This window comes from Pelmatolapia mariae, linkage group LG1 (assembly GCF_036321145.2).
Source record: "Pelmatolapia mariae isolate MD_Pm_ZW linkage group LG1, Pm_UMD_F_2, whole genome shotgun sequence".
In the NCBI taxonomy this organism is placed as follows: Eukaryota; Metazoa; Chordata; class Actinopteri; order Cichliformes; family Cichlidae; genus Pelmatolapia; species Pelmatolapia mariae.
Window position 1 is genome coordinate 5966614 of NC_086227.1, and position 22801 is coordinate 5989414.

The 22801-nt window shown below is 41.3% G+C and overlaps 1 protein-coding gene across 2 annotated transcripts in view; it reads right to left on the reverse strand.

Moving 5' to 3' along the window:
* The window catches only part of vstm2b (V-set and transmembrane domain containing 2B), a 119818-nt gene that overhangs the window by 1766 nt on the left and 95251 nt on the right, over positions 1 to 22801 (reverse strand). The gene's annotated exons all lie outside the window — the stretch shown is intronic.

A 22801-nucleotide genomic window follows, 5' to 3' on the forward strand; every position in this document is an offset into this window, starting at 1 on the left:
GCACCCATGTCGCTGCTCTTTTGTTTAAAGTCGAGGCTACAGTGCGTATCAGAGTCACCAGAACTGTAACAGACGAGCCAGCATATTGGGTATTGCCCGGAAATATGACCAAGATACAGCCCGAGGTTGCACATAACATTGACTTTTCTTCAGCAGCTGCCCAAAAACGTGGTCTTGATGAAAACATAAACACACCCTCCTTTTGCCTTTGAGAGGCGATCGCAAAAAAGGCAGATTCCTATTGCAACACTGGAGGATTTGTCACCATTACTGGATACACTACTGTCAGGTACAAACACAAATCTTTGTTACCGGCGCCAACCACTGTGACCTCGTTGTGTGGACACAGAGAGACCTTGCTGTGATACGCATCTTCCCTGATGTGGATTTCTGGGAACCACAGGTATTTAACTGTGTGTCCAGACGGCAGTCGACGCTGGATTGTACTTGAAGCTCGGTAGTAAAGAGTGTTTGTTACTTGCAACATAGCTTTAGCCGGCTAGCCTTCTCACCTGTTGTTGTCGCTCGTTTGTAGGAGGAAAAGACACGGAGCAGGAGGTTGGAGAGAAGGAGCCCGCGGGATTAAGCTCTCGGAGGAGAAAAACACACTCGGATAATCACTTTGGAAACTCACCTGCGCACCACTGGGAGTTTGGAGAAGATCACCGTTGGATTTTTGCACTTTGCTTTGTGTTTGGAGACTGTTTTTGAGCACTGTAAATAAATGCACTGTTTGCTTTGCATCCAGAGCTCCGCGACTGAGTCCGTATTTTCCCATCACCCGTGACAGAACAATCCAGCCAGCAATGGACTCAGCGGACTCAACTCCCGTCCAGCGCGAGCTCGCGCTTCAAGCTGAACGGTTGGAACGACATGAAAAGATGCTGCAGCATGTTGCCGAGGAGCAGTCCGTGCTACTACAGGTGGTATCTGAACTGAAAGGTATGTTGCTTGCTACACCTAGAGCACCTGTTCAACCACCAGAGCCCCCTGCACAACCACAGCCACCAGTAGAGCTTCTAAGTGTAGCGGCGGCCTGTCCTCTTCCTCCATCTCCACCTCCGCCACAGCGAGAACACACGTTACCTGTACCTGAAAAATTCAGTGGAGATTTGGACAAAAGCCGGGGATTTTTGACTCAATGCTCTCTGATTTTTAGGCAGCAGACTCGAGCTTATGCCTCAGATATTGCCAAAATCACCCTCATGGTTGAGCTCATGGCTGGACAAGCTCTGCTGTGGGCTCAAGCAGTCCTGAGCGCCCAGCCCTCCATCTCATATAGTGATTTTTTGAGCAAATTTCGGTGTGTGTTTGACAAAGGATCTAACCCTGACAGTGCTGCTCATCGCATGTTTACTTTAAAGCAGGGCCGGCGGAGCGTGGCAGACTTCTCCGTGGATTTTTGGATCTTGGCCGAGGAGACTGGCTGGGAGGAGAGGGCGCTCCGGGGAGCCTTCCTAAACAGCTTAAATGAGAACGTCAAACGTGAGTTGGCCACTAAAGAGCTTCCTAAGTCGTTAAGTGCCCTGGTTAACATGTGTATCAGTCTAGACGACCATATGCGGGAGTTTGGCAGGCGGACTGGAGATGGGCGACGGTCAGTAGGAGGCGTAGGAGTTCCGACTGGATTACCGTCTCTCGAGTGGAGAGAAGAGGAACCGGACTCACCTGCTGACAAGGAGCAACCCATGCAGCTGGGACGGACTAAATTCACCCGGAGGAGAAGACAACTGGTGGGTGAGTGTTTTGTGTGCGGGAAGAAGGGGCATTTCGCGGACGCCTGTCCCTCACGGCTAAAAGACTCAGCCCGTCAGTAAAGGTGGGGATACTGTCCGTAATGTAGCGCTCCATAGACTCGTGCTTGGGTTTCCTCATTGTTCTGACACACAACACAAAACTATCCACAACACTACACACTAACTACACAAGACAACACATTAACTACACGCTCCAAACACGCTAAACGTCACAAATCTCTCACATCTCAAAACTCGCTCTCTCTTTTTCTGCTCTCTCTCTCTCGCCGTCACTCCTAAAACTTCTGCTGGTTTTTTTTTGTTTTTGTTTTTTGTTTTGGTCATAAGCAGAGAGTGCTTGCTAGCGCTGTCCTTAGACAGTAAACATGATGAAACTATTGAGGAAAAAACGCCGCGTATATATTGTTTATCATGACTCTGGTTTTACGTGGCCTATCAACACAATTTAAAAACTGGTATATATCACCTTGTTGCTTTGTCTTTAAGTGGTCATGTGATTGGCTTACCACGACTACTTTATTCTTCCTCAGTCAAACAGCAGCACTCATGCGATTGTTTTGCCCCCTTAGCTCCAGGTGTTGTGCTAGACAGTGATCGTGATTTTCGCGTCCGCGGGAGCGCGCACAGCTGCTTAAAGCTGTAGCGTCCAGATTACTTACGTAGTCAGCTACTTCCGTGCTACTGATATGCAACCCGTTCTCACTCCCGACACGTAAAATACTGACGATTTGTCACGTCCCATTTTAGGAGGAAAAGACACGGAGCTGGAGGTTGGAGAGAAGGAGCCCGCGGGATTAAGCTCTCGGAGGAGAAAAACACACTCGGATAATCACTTTGGAAACTCACCTGCGCACCACTGGGAGTTTGGAGAAGATCACCGTTGGATTTTTGCACTTTGCTTTGTGTTTGGAGACTGTTTTTGAGCACTGTAAATAAATGCACTGTTTGCTTTGCATCCAGAGCTCCACGACTGACTCCGTATTTTCCCATCACCCGTGACACTATATGTGTCTTTATCTCTCTGTGTGTCGTTAGTGGGTGGATGAAAGTGAGTGAGTTAGTGAATGGTGTGCGTGTGTGCGTGCATTGCTCAGCCTGGGTCTGGGGCTTGCTGAGCCCGGGTGGGACGGGGTCACCACTCGGGGTGCGTGACTGACTCGGTAGCTTGGTGTGGCTTGGACCTCTCCCTGACTGGGAGGAGCTCTGCCGGGTGGTTCTTGGGTGCCTGTGGCCCTTTTAATTTTTGTGGTCCTAGTGCTACCCCCCCACCACCACTACCGCAACACACACACACACACACACACACACACACACACACACACACACACACACACATCCTCTTTTTTTTATTCCACATATAATGTAATAACACAAATAGAAATGAACAAATAAAAGATTCTATTTATTTAACAGAAAAATTATCAAACAGTCTATCAGTTAATCTAAAAATTGAATGTAGCCATTCTCAGCAACCCTGGGCTCGTTAAGAAAATGAATGATAGGATTCTCTGGCATTTATATGGAACCTTTCTGCTCTCATCACTTACAGTGCTTTATAGTACAAACCATGTTTGCCCTTTTCACACAGCTCTTTATACGTTTTACACTATTGTCACCAGTCACAAAATATTCCAATAATCAACAATAGTGTAAAAACAATCAAACTTTCTGCACTTTCTATATGTGTGTGTGTGTGTATACAAAAATACTCTGGGAGGTCCTGAACCAAGTTCAAAACACCACTGTGGCCAATTTTAGGTTACCTGTTAAATAACATGCATGTTTTAGGACTGTGTGATGATATCAGAGTAGGTGGAAGAAAAACAGCACTGAGCAAACATGCAAACTCTACACAGAAAAGCCTAGAGAGTAAGAGATATGAACCCACAATTTGTGATGCTTACCATCTCAACACTACACTGCCATGGATGAATTGATCAGAAATTCTTTAACTTTCAGGTGTCAGGGTGCTGGGTCTTTTCACCCAGCACTCTAAGCTAATTGTATACTGTACTCCTTGTATTATGATGATTTAGTTCCTGTTTATCCTCGGTTTAGTTCTTGTATTATATTCTTAACTATTTAAGTTTTGTGGTTTCCCTGAGGCTTCTCCTGTGTTTTGTCTAACCCCCGTGTGGGTGTCATGTCTTCTGTGTTTATGACTCTCGCCCCTCTTTCCTTCTCCCTCACCCTCTTTGGAGCTGTCTTGTGAGGTGGTATAAGTCAATGGCCACTCTGGATATTATTCCACTGTAAACCTTAATGTGTACTCATCACACCATACACATAATGGCCAATACCAAAACGTAACCCCATCGTACTGTTCCGACTGGATTAGCCCACACAGGTCATAACAGACAAGTTGTGCAGAGTAATCATTTAACCAAATGACCTACACTTTTAATTGTGTGGATGCTGTTGGCATATTTCTCTTTATTCTTTATTTTTCGCTATTCTGCTATTTCTGCTAATGTGTGCTATGACTTTTGGTATTTTTTACTATTATACTTTTTAAAATATTAAGCTTTTTATTCAGTTTTTTGTCCCATTGAAATGAATGGGAAATTTCCAAAATTCTGCTAAAACTTGCTTGTTTTTGAAACTTAACTACTTCCTCATACTTTCACGTAGAAAAACCATTCAAACTTTAAACTGTTCTCAAAGTATTGGGCTATTCCTGTGTGATTCAGCTTTTTCAGATCTTCTACCGTTTTAATCTTATCCCTCTTTAAGTTTTCAGTTGCATCATTGTGATTTTTCAGAAAATAAATGCGTTGTTATGGTTACTATGCAGTTGGCTTAGAGTGGCCACTGGACCTTTCTGAATTTTCTCTTCATGTCCGAACAACTTCTTGCTACTCGCTCAATTTTCACTCAACCCCCACAAATTATACATCAAAACATAGGTATTTTTGCTGGCTTTCAGACAATGTCACTATCATTGTTGTGGGAATTACAGCATTTTGGCAAATCTCCTCAGAGCAACACAAAGTCTGAAAACTCTCCATAGAAACTCAATGGAGAGTTTGTTCAAAATCACCGCTGGAATTCTCTAATGAGACGCATATTTGAATCACCATATCTCCTTAACGAAGCGAAGTAAAGACATGAGGCTTGTGCCAATATATCTTCAGACACTCCTGACACTCACATATCAAGAATTTTTTTATCTCCTATTACCGTTTGGCCATGAATTACGTTTGTTTGAGGGTAGGAAATTCGTCTCTTGCTGAGATTTCTTCAGATTTCAAACTCTGGAAATGAAGCACTTTTTTTCTCTTGTCATATCTTTTTGATGGATTTCCACAGAGACCTGAAAATTTCCATGACTGTTCACCAAAGCCTGCTATATCTTACAGTGAAAGAATGATATCGATGCTCCATATAGATTTAGAGTTACAAAACATTGTTTGAGGGCAAGTCAGGGCAGCTTTCGCTTTGCCTCTACTCAGTTATGGTACATTAGAAGTCATATATCTCTATTAATCCATATTTTATTTATAAATTGTCAACACTTGACAATTCCCCCATCCCTTCCCCCATCCCTACGGTTAAGGAAGTATGGCCATTTGTTCGATGGAAATCCTAACTATGAGAAATACAGAGCAAAAAGCCTCTCTCTCTCTGTGCCTGTGTGTGTAAAGGGCTGCACCAGGTGCAGCTGTTTAGGCAGGAAACAGGCAGCCTCTCTGATTGGTGGATTCAAATTGAGCAGCTCCAGGCTGTTTGATTGACCTAGAAACATACAGGCAACACTATTAACAGCCCCTGTTCACTTCCAGCTCTGTGTGTGTGTGTGTGTGTGTGTGTGTGTGTGTGTGTGTGTGTGTGTGTGTGTGTGTTTGAGACAGAGAGAGAGAGTCCCTTTTTTTGGCAGCATCTCATTGTAGGATAATGAGATGCTGGTTGACTGGCATAGATCCTGTGTGTGTGTCTCTCTCTGTGCATTTGTGTTTCTATATGTGTCCATACTTGTAACTGTGTGTATCTGTTGGCTGTTCTTTCTTGTTTTGTTTTTTGTTTTGAGGGAACTTAACCATGTTCAGCTTTTTTCAGCTGGTCATTTTGCTTTTCCAATATTTTTGCTTTTTTTTTGTTATTACTATTCTGCTAAATCATAGTATTTGTTCTAAATCATATTAATTCGGCTATATCATAGTATTTATGCTAAATCATAGTATTTCTACTAAATTATAGGTTTTTTTCTAAATATAGTATTTCTTCTAAATCATGGTATTTTTGCTATGTTATACTATTTGTGCTAAATCATAGGTTTTGTGTCAAATGATAGTTCTTCTGCTAAATTAAACTATTTGTGGTACATCACAGTATTTCTGCTAAATCATAATATTTCTACTGAATCACAGTTTTTCTGCTATGTTGTAGTATTTTTCCTAAATATTTTTCCTTTTGTAATGTTTAAGTATTTTTGGCTAAATATAGTATTTCTGTCATCTTATCGCATTTCTCCTAAATTCTTGTTTTTCTGAGAAGTTATCATGTTTCTGCTAAGGTACAATATTTCTGCTAAGTTCTGCTATGTTATAGTATTTCTGCCAAGTATTATGTTTCCTCTAAGTTATTGCAGTTCTGCTAAGTAATTACATTTTTGTTAAGTTCTTATGCTTCTGCAAAGCTTTTACAATTTTTGCAACTTTTCATCTTTTTCAGCTATTTTCAGCAGACAGCTTCAGCGTTACAGCATCCACACAGCATTTTTGCAGGAAATGCAAATTTCACCTCCCTTTCTTGTTCCCGTGCAGCTCTCCTTGTGTCTCTTCTCAGCTCCCCTGTATGTTTTATTGTTTGCCTCCTTGTTTTATCCCTGATGTTATGTCAAGTCTGTGTCTCTGTGCTTCCTGTTTTATTTTGACAGTCTTGCATGTTAAGTGTGTTCTTTTTTTGCTTCCTTCTGTTCCTTAGTTTGTCTCAGCTGTTCCCTGTCTGTTTCCGGTTCCCCTGATCGCCTCCTTTCTGTATATATTGTTTTTCCACTGGCCTTTGACAGTGCATCTGCGTTTCCTCCCGTGTTCCTCCCAGTTTCCGGGTTTCCAGGGTTTTTCTAGTGTTACGGGGTTTGTGTTTATTTCTTTGTTCCCCCAGTTTAAGTGTTCCTTAGTATAGTTTTTTATGGGGGGGGGGGGGGGGGGGTGTTTCCCCCTGTTTGGTATTTCTGCCTAAATAAACAGCACGTCTTCAGTTCAGTTTAGTTCAGTTTTTTGTCTCTCTGTGGTCTGGATTTGGGTCCTCATAAAAATCACACACACCTCTGCCTCTGCAAATCGTGACGTCAGGATTTAAAGGATTTATTGCTCATTTGTTTGTGAATTGTGTGGACGGACAAATTTATTGGACTAGCATGTAGTTTTGGTTTATGAGGGCTTTTACATTTCCGCAGATTAAAACACAAACTGACAATCTCCATCTCTACTAGCTTTTCTGGGGGACACCGAGGTGTTCTCAAACCAGCTGACAGATGTGCTGGGTCTGCACCAGTGTATCCCAAACAAGTGGGGGTGTTTGGGACATCCCCAAGTGCCCCAGTCAGATGTCCAAATTATCTCAATTTTTAATGTGTAATCTTTCAGTGTGGAGGTAACAATGCTATTCATGACATCTCTAAGGGAGATATCCACAATCTGACATAAGGCAGAAAAAACATTCTCAGATATTGGGACTAGCGTTATTCTCCTGAAGTTCTACCCCTGGAAAGGTGTTCTGGAGGGAAAACGACTGCATGATCCTCCATTTTGTCTCTCGCTTCTAAAGTTTTACTGTGGTCTGAAGGTCTACACTTTGAAACAATAAAAATGTAAAAATAAAACACCATTGAGAAAAGCGTGTAGCCCCTGTAGTCAGTCATGTCTGTTTACAAGTGTCAAATCTGTGTCACTCTGTTTGTGGGTCTTATCCCTGTTTGTTTACCCTTTCCTTGTGTCTAGTTGCATTTTTTTCAGTCAAGGTCTCTGTCTCTGTGTTTATGTTCCCTGTTTTATTTTGACAGTCCTTGTCTCATGTGAATTCTGCTCAGTTTTGCTTCACCCGTCTTATCAGGCCATCCAGCCGTTTTCCCCAGGTGTGTCCACATTGCCCTGATTCCCTCTTGTGTATATATTATCTTTGTCTCTCACTGTTCTTTGTCGTTATCTCATAATCAGAGATCAAACCCTGTGTTGTCCATTTGGTAATGACAATGACTTATAAGAGAGAAAATCTTTGTATAATATAAATATGATCACCACATGTAATAATTTACACACTCCAACAGCTGCAAGGGCTCAGTGAACACATTAATATGATGTACTGTAATGAAAGGGAGAGGATGAAAACATGACAGGCAATTTGAAACATCTGACAAATTCTCTTTCCCCTTCTATTACCCTCCTGCCTCTAAGTCAGATGACATTGCAGTCAAATGACAGATGCTTGTATTTTTGAGCGGCCCCCTCCTCTGGCATCTCTTTGGCTGTCACTAGCAAAGGTAATGTTTGAGTTTTTATTTTCTTTTTAACCTTAATCTGTTGTCAAATATTTTCAACAAATCATCTGAAACACAGAAAAATAAGTGAAAAAGACAGATTTAAGGAGCTTGTGAAAAAAAGTAAACTTGGCTTCTTTAAATTTCTTGAAGACGTTTCACCTCTCATCTGAGCTTCTTCAGTTCTAATACCAAATGGTGGTGAGTCCTAGATATTTAATCCCTAGTGGGATATTTCATCCCTTGTCCCTTAAGGAGGTCGTTGACCCACAATTGATCATATGTCAGAATCAGAGAGAGATACACAGAGAGAAAGCCACAGGCAAGAATGATTTCCTGTATTACTCAGTGGTGCATTTGGTTGATCTCAGTCTCTCACTGAACCTGCTCCTTTTACTGGCCAGCACGTAATGCAGTGGGTGGGAGGTATTATCTACCGTTGTCCTTACCTTGGATAATATCCAGTGAGTTTGCTTGCATCTGTGACTCTTAACCTTCTGCCCCAGCATGCGACAGCATAGAGGATGGCATTCACCACACAGACTCATAGAAAATCCTGAGCATTGACCGACAGATGTTAAAAGACTTCAGCCACCTCAGAAAATAGAGACATTTCTGGCCCTTCCTGTACAGTGCAGTGGTGTTTTGAACCCAGTCCAGTTTATTGTCTATGTGTACTCTGAGGTATTTATAGCCCTCCACAATGTCAACATCGACCCCCTGGATTGAAACAGTGGTCACAGGTTTCCAGTTCCTCCTAAAGTCCACAAACAATTCTTTGGTCTTTGTCACGTTGTGCTACAGATGATTCTGCTTGACAAAGGAGTCCATCACCCTCACTGATACATCCAACCACTGCTGAGTCATCAGAAAACCTCTGAAGATGGCAGGTCTCTGTGCAGTGGCTCAAGTCTGTCGTGTAGAGTCTGTGGTGCCCGTGTGTTGCTGATGACATTGTCAGACGCACAACGTTGAAGATGCACATATTGTGGCCTTCCTGTCAGGTAATCAACAATCCAGCAAACAAGACCTCTCTTGTGTCCAGCTGCATCGCTGTCAGCTTATCATCCAGGAGGCTTGATGGTATTAAATGCACTGGAAAAGTTGAAAAGCATGACCCTCACAGTGCTCACTTGCTGGTACAGATAGGCGTAGACACAACTGGGTAGGCAGATGATGACATCCTCATCTCTGAGACAGCACTGGTAAGTGAACTGAAGGGGATCCTGATGTGGCCTGACAATAGGTCGGAGCTGGTTCGAGGATGAGTCTCTTCAGTGTCTTCATGACGTGGGAAGTCAGTGCCACAGGTCTGGCCTGAGGGCCAACAGCGCACAGTTCAATGTCCGGGCAAATAGGTTGTGGGTCATTATCAGCAGAGGTTTTGGGTGACACTACCATGAGACCTTGCTTCACCCTATCATGTGAACTATTGAGTTCACCTGATGCAAGATGTGAGTGGGCATTAACCTCCTAAGAACCGAACTCTGTCATGGCATGCATTTTTAATTTCTCTTTGCTATTTGGGCTGATTGGGACCTGATGAATGTAAAAACAAAGAAATACCTGATTTTTGTTTCTGAGAAAAATGAGATCCATATATGAGGACATTCATTTAAAATTTTGATAGAACAGTGGCAGTAAAATGTCCTGGTAAGTGGATATCAGGCCCTTGTAGAGCAAAATTTTGTATTTTGGTCTAGACAACCCAAAATGTGATGTCCACATATGTGGACGCCAGGTCCTAGGAGGTTAAGGTGCCTGGGAAGGGAAAAACTGCATTATAGGTGGCAGAAAATTCACCTCTGTTCAAGGCTCATCATTCACAGTGAACATAGATGGCCTCTTTCATTCCTCTTTCAAACCATCTGTCTTCTCTGTAAAAGATGTGAACATCAGCATCCTTGAAAGAGTGACCTTTGTCTTTTAGACAGACATGTACAGCGGAGTCTTGTCCCATCGAGGTGGTTCTTCTATTTTGTGCCATGCATTATGTAGAGGTCTGAGCACTCCTCACTACACTGCACAGCATACAGTGCGTTGTTTAGCTTGTGTTTGGGAGTTTTGTCCTTGGGATGAACCAGTTTTTGTCTAAGAGTGGCTGAAGTGCACTGGGATGTGATCCTTGGAGAAGACTCTGCTGTGTTCCTCTGATAAACCTGCTACATAAGGGATGACAGTGTTGTTCCATTTGTCATTCTGTTTCTCCCTAATTGATTGAAACCTTTTTTCCTACCCATCTTCGCTATTTTGATGAAAGCCCAATTGAGATAACCACATTTTAAGAGCTTACTTCACATGTGTGTGTTCCTTCGTTTTCCCTTCTGGCTTAGAGGGAACATTTTCTTCCTGGTGTTGCAGGTTCCTGATTACTCCAAGTTTGTGTTCCAGAGGGTGGTGGGAGCCAAAAAGGAGGTACTGGTCCGTGTGTGTGGGCTTTCGGTAAACTTCAGTGTTGAGGTATGATCTCCACTTGGCAGTGTGCATGCATGTACAGTGTGTGTATGGTGTGTAGTTCAATGTGTAGTAGCAGAGTGTGTCCATTTACCTTTGTGGTGGGGAGCCTGTCTCAGCAGCCTCCCAGGATTTCTTCTACTCCATGTCCCGAAAAAAAAGCTCTAAGCTGCACTGATTCTAGTTGCTGGTGCCTTGTCTTGCGGTCTTGTGGGTTGCACACTTCGTGCTCACATGGGATCCTGGAGCCAGCCATTCACCTGGCATATTGCCCATGGTCTCACATTTCACACAGACAGCGGCTCCTCGCAGTGGCTGCCTGAGGTCAGTGAGTTCTCTGACATCGCGGGCATCCCCCTGTTCCCACGGTCTTGCAAGTTCACAAGCAGTAATGTAGAAACTAATGGCTTATCCGTTGAAGCAGGGGCAGTCAGTGTTTATTTGTGTGTTGTTTTGTGGGAAGGCCAAGAAAGAGCTAGAACGCCTAGCAGGAACTCCCTGCTCCCTGCTCATTGACTCCGTGTAACTAAGGTTACGGACTCCCTGCTGGCTAGGCTACACAGGGCCATGTCTACCCAGGCTTGTCTAACCAATTTGGTGTTCATTTCATCCCTCTACCTGCATCACCTGTCCCATCACATGCTGGCAGGTTCTGGGGACCCTGACATTGCACCCGTGCTGCTGGCCACTTCCACTCACCTGGCTTCCCTACCCTGCCAGCTCTCCTCTTTCCACCATGCCTAAGTGGGCAAAGTGGGGATAGTGGATGCCTCACAGGCAATGGTGGAGTTTCTTGGCCCTCGGATGGGATCCACTCCCCTATCTGCGTGAGGCCAGGCCCATCCTCCTGCAGCCCCTCCCAGCCCCTGCCCTCCGGCAGGAGCCAGTAGAGGGCGACTATCAGGACGAGGATACTGACTCTGGGGTCCACTTCCCCGACATGCCCAAGGTCCACAAGTTGGACCACACATACAGCCCAACGGTCACACCTCACCAATAGTTTGCTTCACTTTAGTTTACTGAACAGTCACTGCTTTAAATATGTTTTACTTATTAAGTGTGCCTATGCCAAGAGGCACACTTATTACTATTCGTCGGATTTATTATTAAGTGTGCCTATGCCAAGAGGCACACTTGTTACTATTCGTCGGATTTATTGTGTGGATGGCCCAAGGCATCCACACTATTGTGTTCCTGTTTCTCTTTATTCTTTATTGTGTGGATGCCTGAGGCATCCACACTATTGAGTTCCTGTTTCTCTTTATTCTTTATTATTCTAGTTGCTTCCGTACGTTTGTTGCCGTGGATCTACTCCCACAGTTTTCAGCCGATTTTCTCAGTTCAAACTCTAAAATGTTCTGCTCTTTCTGCTAATGATGGCTATGACTTTTGGTGTTTATTACTATTATACTTTTTAAAATATTACACTTTTTTCCTTTAATTTGTCCCATTGAAATGAATGGAAAACTTCCACAATTCTGCTAAAACTTGCTTGGTTTTGAAACTTAACTACTTCCTCATACTTTCACCTAGAAACTCCATTCAAACTTTAAAATGTTCTCAAAGTATTGGGCTATTCCTGTGTGATTCAGCTTTTTCAGACCTTCTACCGTTTTAATCTTATCTCTCTTTAAGTTTTCAGTTCCAAAATTGTGATTTTTCAGAAAATACATGCGTTGCTATGGTTGCTATGCAATTAACTCAGAGTGTGTGCTGGTCTGTTCTGAATTTTCTCTTCATGTCTGAACAACTTCTTGCTACTCGCTCAATTTTCACTCAACCCCCACAAATTATACATCAAAACGTAGGTATTTTTGCTGGCTTTCAGACAATGTCACTATCTTTATTGTGAGATTCACAGTTTTTTTGCAATGTACCTCGAAGTGACACAAGGTCTGACAAGTCCCCTTTCAAAGTCTATGGGGAGGTTTTGAAATTCAGAGCTGAAATTCTGTAACGGGAGGCATTTTTAGATCGCCATATCTCCTTAACAAAGCAAAGTTAGGACATGAGGCTTGTGCCAATATATCTTCAGACACTCCTGACACTCACAGTGGAAGCAGTTTTTTCGTTCATCTTACCGTTGAGCCATAAATTACGTTTGTTTGAGGGGTGGAAATCAGTCCTTCTCTCAGTCTTCAAACTCTGGAAATGAAGCCGTTTCTTCTCTCGTCATATCTCCGCGACGGAGGTACAAAGAGCTATGAAAATCGCAGTCAAAATACACCAAAGTCCGCTGATTCACCCAGTACAAGAATTATGCTGCTAGCCCTCCTAGTTTTTGAGTTACACGACGTTTTGTAACTCCAAAAAACGGCGCTTTTCGCCTCTCACCGCGATCTATCTTCTGACTCGTCATGTCTATGTTTTTCAGCCGACCGCCCCTGTCCCAGGTGGCGCAATCAGTAATGACACGGCTCTGCATCTCAAAGGTCGTGGGTTCAATCCCACCTTGTTCAACATTTTTTTTTCACTACAAATTTGTACACTATCACAGACCTGTAATTTATATTGATCATTTATTACAATTCTGCAAAGTTTTATGATTTTAGCAGCTTTTCTAATATGGACCGAAATACATACAAGTAGACAGCCTAATGAAGAAGACAGAGGCAGTAGCTCTGATTGGTGAATTTGAGCAGAACCAGGTTGTTCTGCCTCTTTTCAGCAGAAATTCTGCTCATTCACCTCTTTTCAGCGCAACATTCTGCTTCTTTGCCTCTTTTCTGCAGAAATTCAGCTGATTCATCTCTTTTCTGCAAAATTTTCAGCCTTTTCACCTTTTTCAATGCTTTCATCTTTTTCAAATCATAGAGTTCAAATCAAAATATAGTATTTTTACCAAAGCATTGTATTTGTACGAAGTACAGTATTTCTGCCAAATCATAGAATTACTGCAATTTCATAGTATTTTGAGGAATCCCTTTTGTTATAGTATTACTTCTAAGTCATAGTATTTCTGCTTTGTCATAGTATTTGTACTTAAACATAGTATTTCTGCCAAATCATAGTATTACTGCTATTTCATAGTATTTGAGTGAAATTACAGTGTTTCTGCAAAAACATTGTATTTCTGCTACTGTATTTCCGCTGTTTTACGTAGTGGCAAAGTAGGAGGCTGACTGTTACTAAGTGCATCAGTGTACATAGGTCATCTCTTGTGTTGGAGTGCCCTCTTGTGGCGCCTTTTGGGTAGTGCCTTACTAAATGTGAAAATGTGAACACTGCAAAGAAGTGGTATCAGACTGGTTTGTAGTGGAGGAATTTGTCTTCTTTGTGTAAATGAGTTTGGGTGAGTGAGATGAGTAGCTGCTCTGAGTCTGGCGGGGCCAGGTTCGAATCCTACTCAGGGTGACATTTTTCTTTTCACCACCATACAACTTTTTGCAACTTTTCAGCTTTTCAGCAGACAGCTTCAGCGTTAAGGCATCCACACAGCATTTTCGCAGGAAATGCAAATTTTCTAGTTATTCTAGTTGCTTCCGTACGTTTTTTGCCATGGAACTACTCCCTCAGTTTTCAGCCGATTTTCTCAGTTCAAACTCTAAACTGTTCTGCTCTTTCTGCTAATGATGGCTATGACTTTTGGTGTTTATTACTATTATACTTTTTAAAATATTACACTTTTTTCCTTTAATTTGTCCCATTGAAATGAATGGAAAACTTCCACAACTCTGCTAAAACTTGCTTGGTTTTGAAACTTAACTACTTCCTCATACTTTCACCTAGAAACTCCATTCAAACTTTAAAATGTTCTCAGATTATTGGGCTATTCCTGTGTGATTCAGCTTTTTCAGATCTTCTACCGTTTTAATCTTATCTCTCTTTAAGTTTTCAGTTGCAAAGTTGTGATTTTTCAGAAAATACATGCGTTGCTATGGTTGCTATGCAATTAACTCAGAGTGTGTGCTGGTCTGTTCTGAATTTTCTCTTCATGTCTGAACAACTTCTTGCTACTCGCTCAATTGTCACTCAACCCCCACAAATTATACATCAAAACGTAGGTATTTTTGCTGGCTTTCAGACAATGTCACTATCTTTATTGTGAGATTTACCGTTCTTTCGCAATTTGCCTCGAAGTGACACAAGGTGTGTTAACTCCCCATTCAAAGTCTATGTGGAGGTTTTGAAATTCAGAGCTGAAATTCTGTAACGGGAGGCATTTTCAAATTGCCATATCTCCTTAATATAGCAAAGTTAGGACATGAGGCTTGTGCCAATATATCTTCAGACACTGCTGACACTCACAGTGGAAGCAGTTTTTACAATTATCTTACCGTTGAGCAATGAATTACGTTTCTTTAAGGGGTGGAAATCTGTCCTCCTCTCAGTTTTCAAACTCCGAAAATGAAGCCGTTTCTTCTCTCGTCATATCTCCGCGACGGAGGTACAAAGAGCTATGAAAATCGCAGTCAAAATACACCAAAGTCCGCTGATTCACCCAGTACAAGAATTATGCTGCTAGCCCTCCTAATTTTTGAGTTACACGACGTTTTGTAACTCCAAAAAACGGCGTTTTTCGCCTCTCACCGCGATCTAATTCTGACTGCTCAAGTCTCTGTGTTTTAGACCCACCGCCCCCTTTCCAGGTGGCGCAATCAGTAATGACACGGGTCTGCAGCTCACAGGTCGTGGGTTCAATCCCTGCCTTTTCTGCTGTTTGTATTAGAGTTGTCAGCTTTTTCACCTTTTTTCAGTTATGTGAGAACCAGTTTGGCTCAATGAGTAGCTGAAAAGTTCCAGCCTCTTCTGCTCTTTCGCACATTTTTCCTCTCATCATATCATTGTTTGTGACCAGACCTCATTTGGCTCAGAGAGTTGAGCAGCTGCCGTGAGACCCGGTGGCAGGGGTTCGAGTCCTGCCTGTGACAGGCAGGACTCTTCCCCGCTTGCTTGCATGCACTCTGCTTTCTTGACACTCTTCGGTGTACCCTTACACATAAAGCCATCTTCATCAAGCACGTCTGCGTCTACACCTCTATTTAGCAGATAATTCTGCTTTTTCAGTTGTTTTCAGCAACTGCTGCTCAAGTCTCTGTCTTTCAGCCGCACGTCCCCTTTCCTGGTGGCGCAATCAGTAATGACACGGCTCTGCAGCTCAAAGGTTGTGGTTCAATCCCACCTTGGTCAACATTTTTTTTTCACTACAAATTTATACACTATCACAGACCTGTAATTTATATTGCTAATTTTTTTCACTACAAATGAGTATGCAAAAACATACTATGTCTGCAACATCACAGTATATCTGTTATGTTATAGTATTACTACTAAGTCAGAGTATTTCTGCCAATTCAAGGAGGCTGACTGTTACTAAGTGCATCAGTGTACATAGGTCATCTCTTATGTTGGAGTGCCCTCTTGTGGCACCTTTTGGGTAGTGCCTTAGTAAACGTGAACACTGCAAAGACGTGGTATCAGACTGGTTTGTAGTGGAGGAATTTGTTGCCAGTTTCTTTCATCTTTAATCCGTATTCATGTTGTAATGTAATAACTTTTGTGGCAAAAATACCACAATATAGCAGAAACACTATGTTTTGGCACAAATACTTTGATTTGGTATACTTTAGCTTCTTCACCCCTTTTCAGCAAAATTTTCATTTTTTTCACCCCTTTTCAGCACAAATTCCAGCTTTTTTGGCTGTTTTCAGAAAAAAACTCTTTTCAGCAGAAACTCTGCTGATTCATCTCTTTTCAGCGCAAGTTTCTGCTCCTTTGCCTCTTTTCTGCAGAAATTCTGCTGATTCCCCTCTTTTTTGCAAAATTTTCAGCCTTTTCACCTCTTATCAGCACAATTCTCAGCAGCTTCTGCTCATTTCAGCAGAATTGTCCGTCTCTCCACCTCTTCTTTGTAAGAATGACTTTGGCTCAGGGAAATGAATAGCTGCCTTGAGACCAGGAGGGCCAGGTTCGAATCCTGCTCAGGGCGGCATTTTTTTTTTCACCACCTTGCAACTTTTCATCATTTTCAGCTTTTCAGCAGACAGCTTCAGCGTTAAGGCATCCACACAGCATTTTCGCAGGAAATGCAATTTTTGTTTGGATGCCCTAAAAGGGCTTCCACACTATTGAGATCCTGTTTCTCTTTCTTCTTTATTATTGTGTGGATGCCCTAAAAGTGCTTCCACACTATTGAGTTCCTGTTTCTCTTTATTGTGTGGATGCCCTAAAAGGGCTTCCACACTATTGAGTTCCTGTTTCTCTTTATTCTTTATTGTGTGGATGCCCTAAAGGGCTTCCACACTATTGTTTTCCTGTTTCTCTTTATTCTTTATTGTGTGGATGCCCTAAAGGGCTTCCACACTATTGTTTTCCTGTTTCTCTTTATTCTTTATTGTGTGGATGCCTTCAAAGGCATCCACACTATTGTTTTCCTGTTTCTCTTTATTCTTTATTATTCCTCTAGTTGCTTCCGTACGTTTTTGCCGATTAACTACTCCCACAGTTTTCAGCCGATTTTCTCAGTTCAAACTCTAAACTGTTCTGCTCTTTCTGCTAATGCCAGCTATGACTTTTGGTGTTTATTACTATTATACTTTTTAAAATATTACACTTTTTTCCTTTAATTTGTCCCATTGAAATGAATGGAAATCTTCAGAAATTCTGCTAAAACTTGCTTGGTTTTGAAACTTAACTGCTTCCTCATACTTTCACCTAGAAACTCCATTCAAACTTTAAAATGTTCTCAGATTATTGGGCTATTCCTGTGTGATTCAGCTTTTTCAGATCTTCTACCGTTTTAATCTTATCTCTCTTTAAGTTTTCAGTTGCAAAATTGTGATTTTTCAGAAAATACATGCGTTGCTATGGTTGCTATGCAATTAACTCAGAGTGTGTGCTGGTCTGTTCTGAATTTTCTCTTCATGTCTGAACAACTTCTTGCTACTCGCTCAATTTCCACTCAACCCCCACAAATTATACATCAAAACGTAGGTATTTTTGCTGGCTTTCAGACAATGTTACTATCTTTATTGTGAGATTTACCGTTCTTTCGCAATTTGCCTCGAAGTGACACAAGGTCTGACAACTCCCCATTCAAAGTCTATGTGGAGGTTTTGAAATTCAGAGCTGAAATTCTGTAACAGGAGGCATTTTCAAATCGCCATATCTCTTTAACAAAGCAAAGTTAGGACATGAGGCTTGTGCCAATATATCTTCAGACACTGCTGACACTCACAGTGGAAGCAGTTTTTACAATTATCTTACCGTTGAGCAATGAATTACGTTTGTTTAAGGGGTGGAAATCTGTCCTTCTCTCAGTCGTCAAACTCTGGAAATGAAGCCGTTTCTTCTCTCGTCATATCTCCGCGACGGAGGTACAAAGAGCTATGAAAATCGCAGTCAAAATACACCAAAGTCCGCTGATTCACCCAGTACAAGAATTAGTTTTTGAGTTACACGACGTTTTGTAACTCCAAAAAACGGCGCTTTTCGCCGCTCACCGCGAGCTATTTTCTAACTGCCCAAATGTCTGTCTTTCAGCCGCCCGCCCCCTTGCCAGGTGGCGCAATCAGTAATGACACGGCTCTGCACCTCAAAGGTCGTGGGTTCAATCCCACCTTGCTTCAACATTTCTTTTTTCACTACAAATTTATACACTATCACAGACCTGTAATTTATATTGATCATTTATTACAATTCTGCAAAGTTTTATAATTTTAGCAGCTTTTCTAATATGGACCGAAATACATACAAGTACCCAGCCTAATGAAGCAGACAGAGGCAGTAGCTCTGATTGGTGAATTTGAGCAGAATCAGGTTGTTCTTTCATTTCATTTCTTTATTTATTTCACACATGGTTCATCGTGTTTATTTTTCTATATACAGAACCTTCTGCCTGTTTTCAGCAGAAATTCTGCCTCTTTTCAGCAGAAATTCTGCTCATTCACCTCTTATCAGCGCAACGTTCTGCTTCTTTGCCTCTTTTCTGCATAAATTCTGCTGATTCATCTCTTTTCTGCAAAATTTTCAGCCTTTTCACCTTGGTCAACATTTTTTTTTCACTACAAATTTATACACTATCACAGACCTGTAATTTATATTGCTAATTTTGTTCACTACAAATGAGTAGTGCAAAAACATACTATGTCTGCAACGTCACAGTATATCTGTTATGTTATAGTATTACTACTAAATCTGCCAATTCAAGGAGGCTGACTGTTAGTGCATCAGTGTACATAGGTCATCTGTTGTGTTGGAGTGCCCTCTTGTGGCGCCTTTTGGGTAGTGCCTTAGTAAGTGGTATCAGACTGGTTTGTAGTGGAGGAATTTGTTGCAAGTTTCTTTCATCTTTAATCCGTATTCATGTTGTAATGTAGTAGTACCACAATATGGCAGAAACACTATGTTTTGGCACAAATACTTTGATTTGGTATACTTTAGCTTCTTCACCCCTTTTCAGCAAAATTTTCATTTTTTTCACCCCTTTTCAGCACAAATTCCTGCTTTTTTGGCTGTTTTCAGGGAAAAAAAACTCTTTTCAGCAGAAACTCTGCTGATTCATCCCTTTTCAGCACAAGTTTCTGCTTCTTTGCCTCTTTTCTGCAGAAATTCCGCTTATTCACCTCTTTTCTGCAAAATTTTCAGCCTTTTCACCTCTTATCAGCACAATTCTCAGCAGCTTCTGCTCATTTCAGCAGAATTGACCGTCTCTCCACCTCTTCTTTGTAAGAATTTTTACACTGTAATATCGCTGTATTACGTAGTGGCTAAGTAGGAGGCTGACTGTTACTAAGTGCATCAGTGTACATAGGTCATCTCTTGTGTTGGAGTGCCCTCTTGTGGCACCTTTTGGGTAGTGCCTTAGTAAACGTGAACACTGCAAAAAAGTGGTATCAGACTGGTTTGTAGTGGAGGAATTTGTTGCAAGTTTATTTCATCTTTAATCCGTATTCATGTTGTAATGTAGTAACTTTTGTGGCACAAATACCACAATATGGCAGAAATACTATGTTTTGGCACAAATACTTTGATTTGGTATACTTTAGCTTCTTCACCCTTTTTCAGCAAAGTTTTCATTTTTTATCACCCCTTTTCAGCACAAATTCCAGGTTTTTTGGCTGTTTTCAGAAAAAAAAACTCTTTTCAGCAGAAACTCTGCTGATTCACCTCTTTTCTGCAAGATTTTCAGCCTTTTCACCTCTTATTAGCACAAATCTCAGCTGTTTTCAGGAAAAACTCTTTTCTGCAGAAATTCTGCTGATTCATCTCTTTTCTGCAAAATTTTCAGCCTTTCCCCTCTTATCAGCACAAGTCTCAGCAGCTTCTGCTAATTTCAACAGAATTGTCAGTCTGTCCACCTCTTCTTTGTGAGGATGAGTTTGGGTCAGTGAGATGAGTAGCTGCCTTGAGACTAGGAGGGCCAGGTTCGAATCCTGGTCAGGGCGCCATTTTTTTTTTTTTCACCACCATACAACTTTTTGCAACTTTTCATCATTTTCAGCTTTTCAGCAGACAGCTTCAGCGTTAAGGCATCCACACAGCATTTTCGCAGGAAATGCAATTTTTTCTAGTGTTTCCTTTAAGATATTACAGTTCTGCTAAGTTACTACATTTTAGAAAAGTTTCTTTGCTCCTGCAAAGTTTTTACAATTTCTGCAACTTTTCAGCTTTTTCAGCTATTTTCAGCAGACAGCTTCAGCTTTAAAGCATCCACACTGCATTTTCGCAGGAAATGCAAATTTTTCTAGTATTCTTAAAGTTGCTTCCGTACGTTTTTCGGCACTTAACTACTCCCTCAGTTTTCAGCCGATTTTCTCAGTTCAAACTCTAAACTGTTCTGCTCTTTCTGCTAACGACTGCTATGACTTTTGGTGTTTATTACTATTATACTTTTTAAAATATTACACTTTTTTCCTTTAATTTGTCCCATTGAAATGAATGGAAAACCTCCACAGTTCTGCTAAAACTTGATTGGTTTTGAAACTTAACTGCTTCCTCATACTTTCATTACTAAGTGCATCAGTGTACATAGGTCACGTCTTGTGTTGGAGTGCCCTCTTGTGGCGCCTTTTGGGTAGTGCCTTACTAAACGTGAACACTGCAAAGTAGTGGTATCAGACTGGTTTGTAGTGGAGGAATTTGTTGCCAGTTTCTTTCATCTTTAATCCGTATTCATGTTGTAATGTAGTAGTACCACAATATGGAAGTTTTGGCACAAATACTTTGATTTGGTATACTTTAGCTTCTTCACCCCTTTTCAGCAAAATTTTCATTTTTTTCAACCCTTTTCAGCACAAATTCCAGCTTTTTTGGCTGTTTTCAGAAAAAAAAATATTTTCAGCAGAAACTCTGCTGATTCATCTCTTTTCAGTGCAAGTATCTGCTTCTTTGCCTCTTTTCTGCAGAAATTCTGCTGATTCACCTCTTTTCTGCAAAATTTTCAGCCTTTTCACCTCTTATCAGCACAATTGTTAACGCTCCATGGCAGAAACAAGTACACAGCCTGATGAAGCAGACAGAGGCAGTACCTCTGATTGGTGAGATTGAGCAGAACCAGGTTGTTCTTTCATTTCATTTCTTTATTTATTTCACACATGGTTGAACAGTGTTTCTTTTTCTACATACAGAACCTTCTACCTCTTTTCAGCAGAAATTCTGCTCATTCACCTCTTTTCAGCGCAACATTCTGCTTCTTTCCCTCTTTTCTGCAGAAATTCTGCTGAGTCACCTCTTTTCTGCAAAATTTTCAGCCTGTTCACCTCTTATCAGCACAATTCCCAGCAGCTTCTGCTAATTTCAGCAGAATTGTCAGTCCGTCCACCTCTTCTCTGTGAGAATGAGTTTGGCTCAGTGAGATGAGTTGCTGCCTTCAGCTCCAGAGGGCCAGGTTCAAATCCTGATCATGGCAACATTTTTTTTTTCACCACCATACAACTTTTTGCAGCTTTTCATCTTTTTCAGCTTTTCAGCAGACAGCTTCAGCGATAAGGCATCCACACAGCATTTTCGCAGGAAATGCAATTTTTTCTAGTTCTTTATTATTCCTCTAGTTGCTTCCGTACACTTTTTGGCACTTAACTACTTCCTCAGTTTTCAGCCGATTTTCTCAGTTCAAACTCTGAACTGTTCTGCTCTTTCTGCTAATGATGGCTATGACTTTTGGTGTTTATTACTATTATACTTTTTAAAATATTACACTTTTTTCCTTTAATTTGTCCCATTGAAATGAATGGAAAACTTCCACAACTCTGCTAAAACTTGCTTGGTTTTGAAACTTAACTGCTTCCTCATACTTTCACCTAGAAACTCCATTCAAACTTTAAAATGTTCTCAGATTATTGGGCTATTCCTGTGTGATTCAGCTTTTTCAGATCTTCTACCATTTTAATTTTATACCTCTTTAAGTTTTCAGTTGCAAAATTGTGATTTTTCAGAAAATACATGCGTTGTTATGGTTGCTATGCAATTAACTCAGAGTGTGCACTTGTCCTTTCTGAATTTTCTCTTCATGTCTGAACAACTTCTTGCTACTCGCTCAATTTCCACTCAACCCCCACAAATTATACATCAAAATGTAGGTATTTTTGTTGGCTTTCAGAAAATGTCACTATCATTCTTGTGGGACTTATAGATGTTTTGCAAATCTCCTCAGAGTATCATAAAGTCTCAAAACTTTCCATAGAGAGTCAATGGACAGTTTGTTCAAAATCAGCGCTGGATTTCTCTAATGACAAGCATTTTCAAATCGTCATATCTCCTTAAGGAAACAAAGTTGAGGCATGACGCTTGTGCCAATATATCTTCAGACATCCCTGATGCTCACAATTCAAGAATTTGTTCCTCACCTATTACCGTCTGGCCATGAATTACATTTGTTTGAGGGTAGGAAATTTGTGCCTTGCTCAGATCTCTTCAGATTTCAAACTCTGGAAATGAGGCACTTTTTTCTCTCGTCATATCTTTTTGATGGATTTCCACAGAGACCTGAAAATTTCCATGACTGTTCACCAAAGCCTGCTGTTTCTTACGGTGAAAGAATGATTTTGATGCTCCATATAGATTTAGAGTTACAAAACGTTGTTTGGGGGCAAGTCAATGCAGTTTTGCTTCGCCTCTACTCAGTTACAGTGTATTACATGTCACATATCTTCAAAAATTTATATTCTACCTT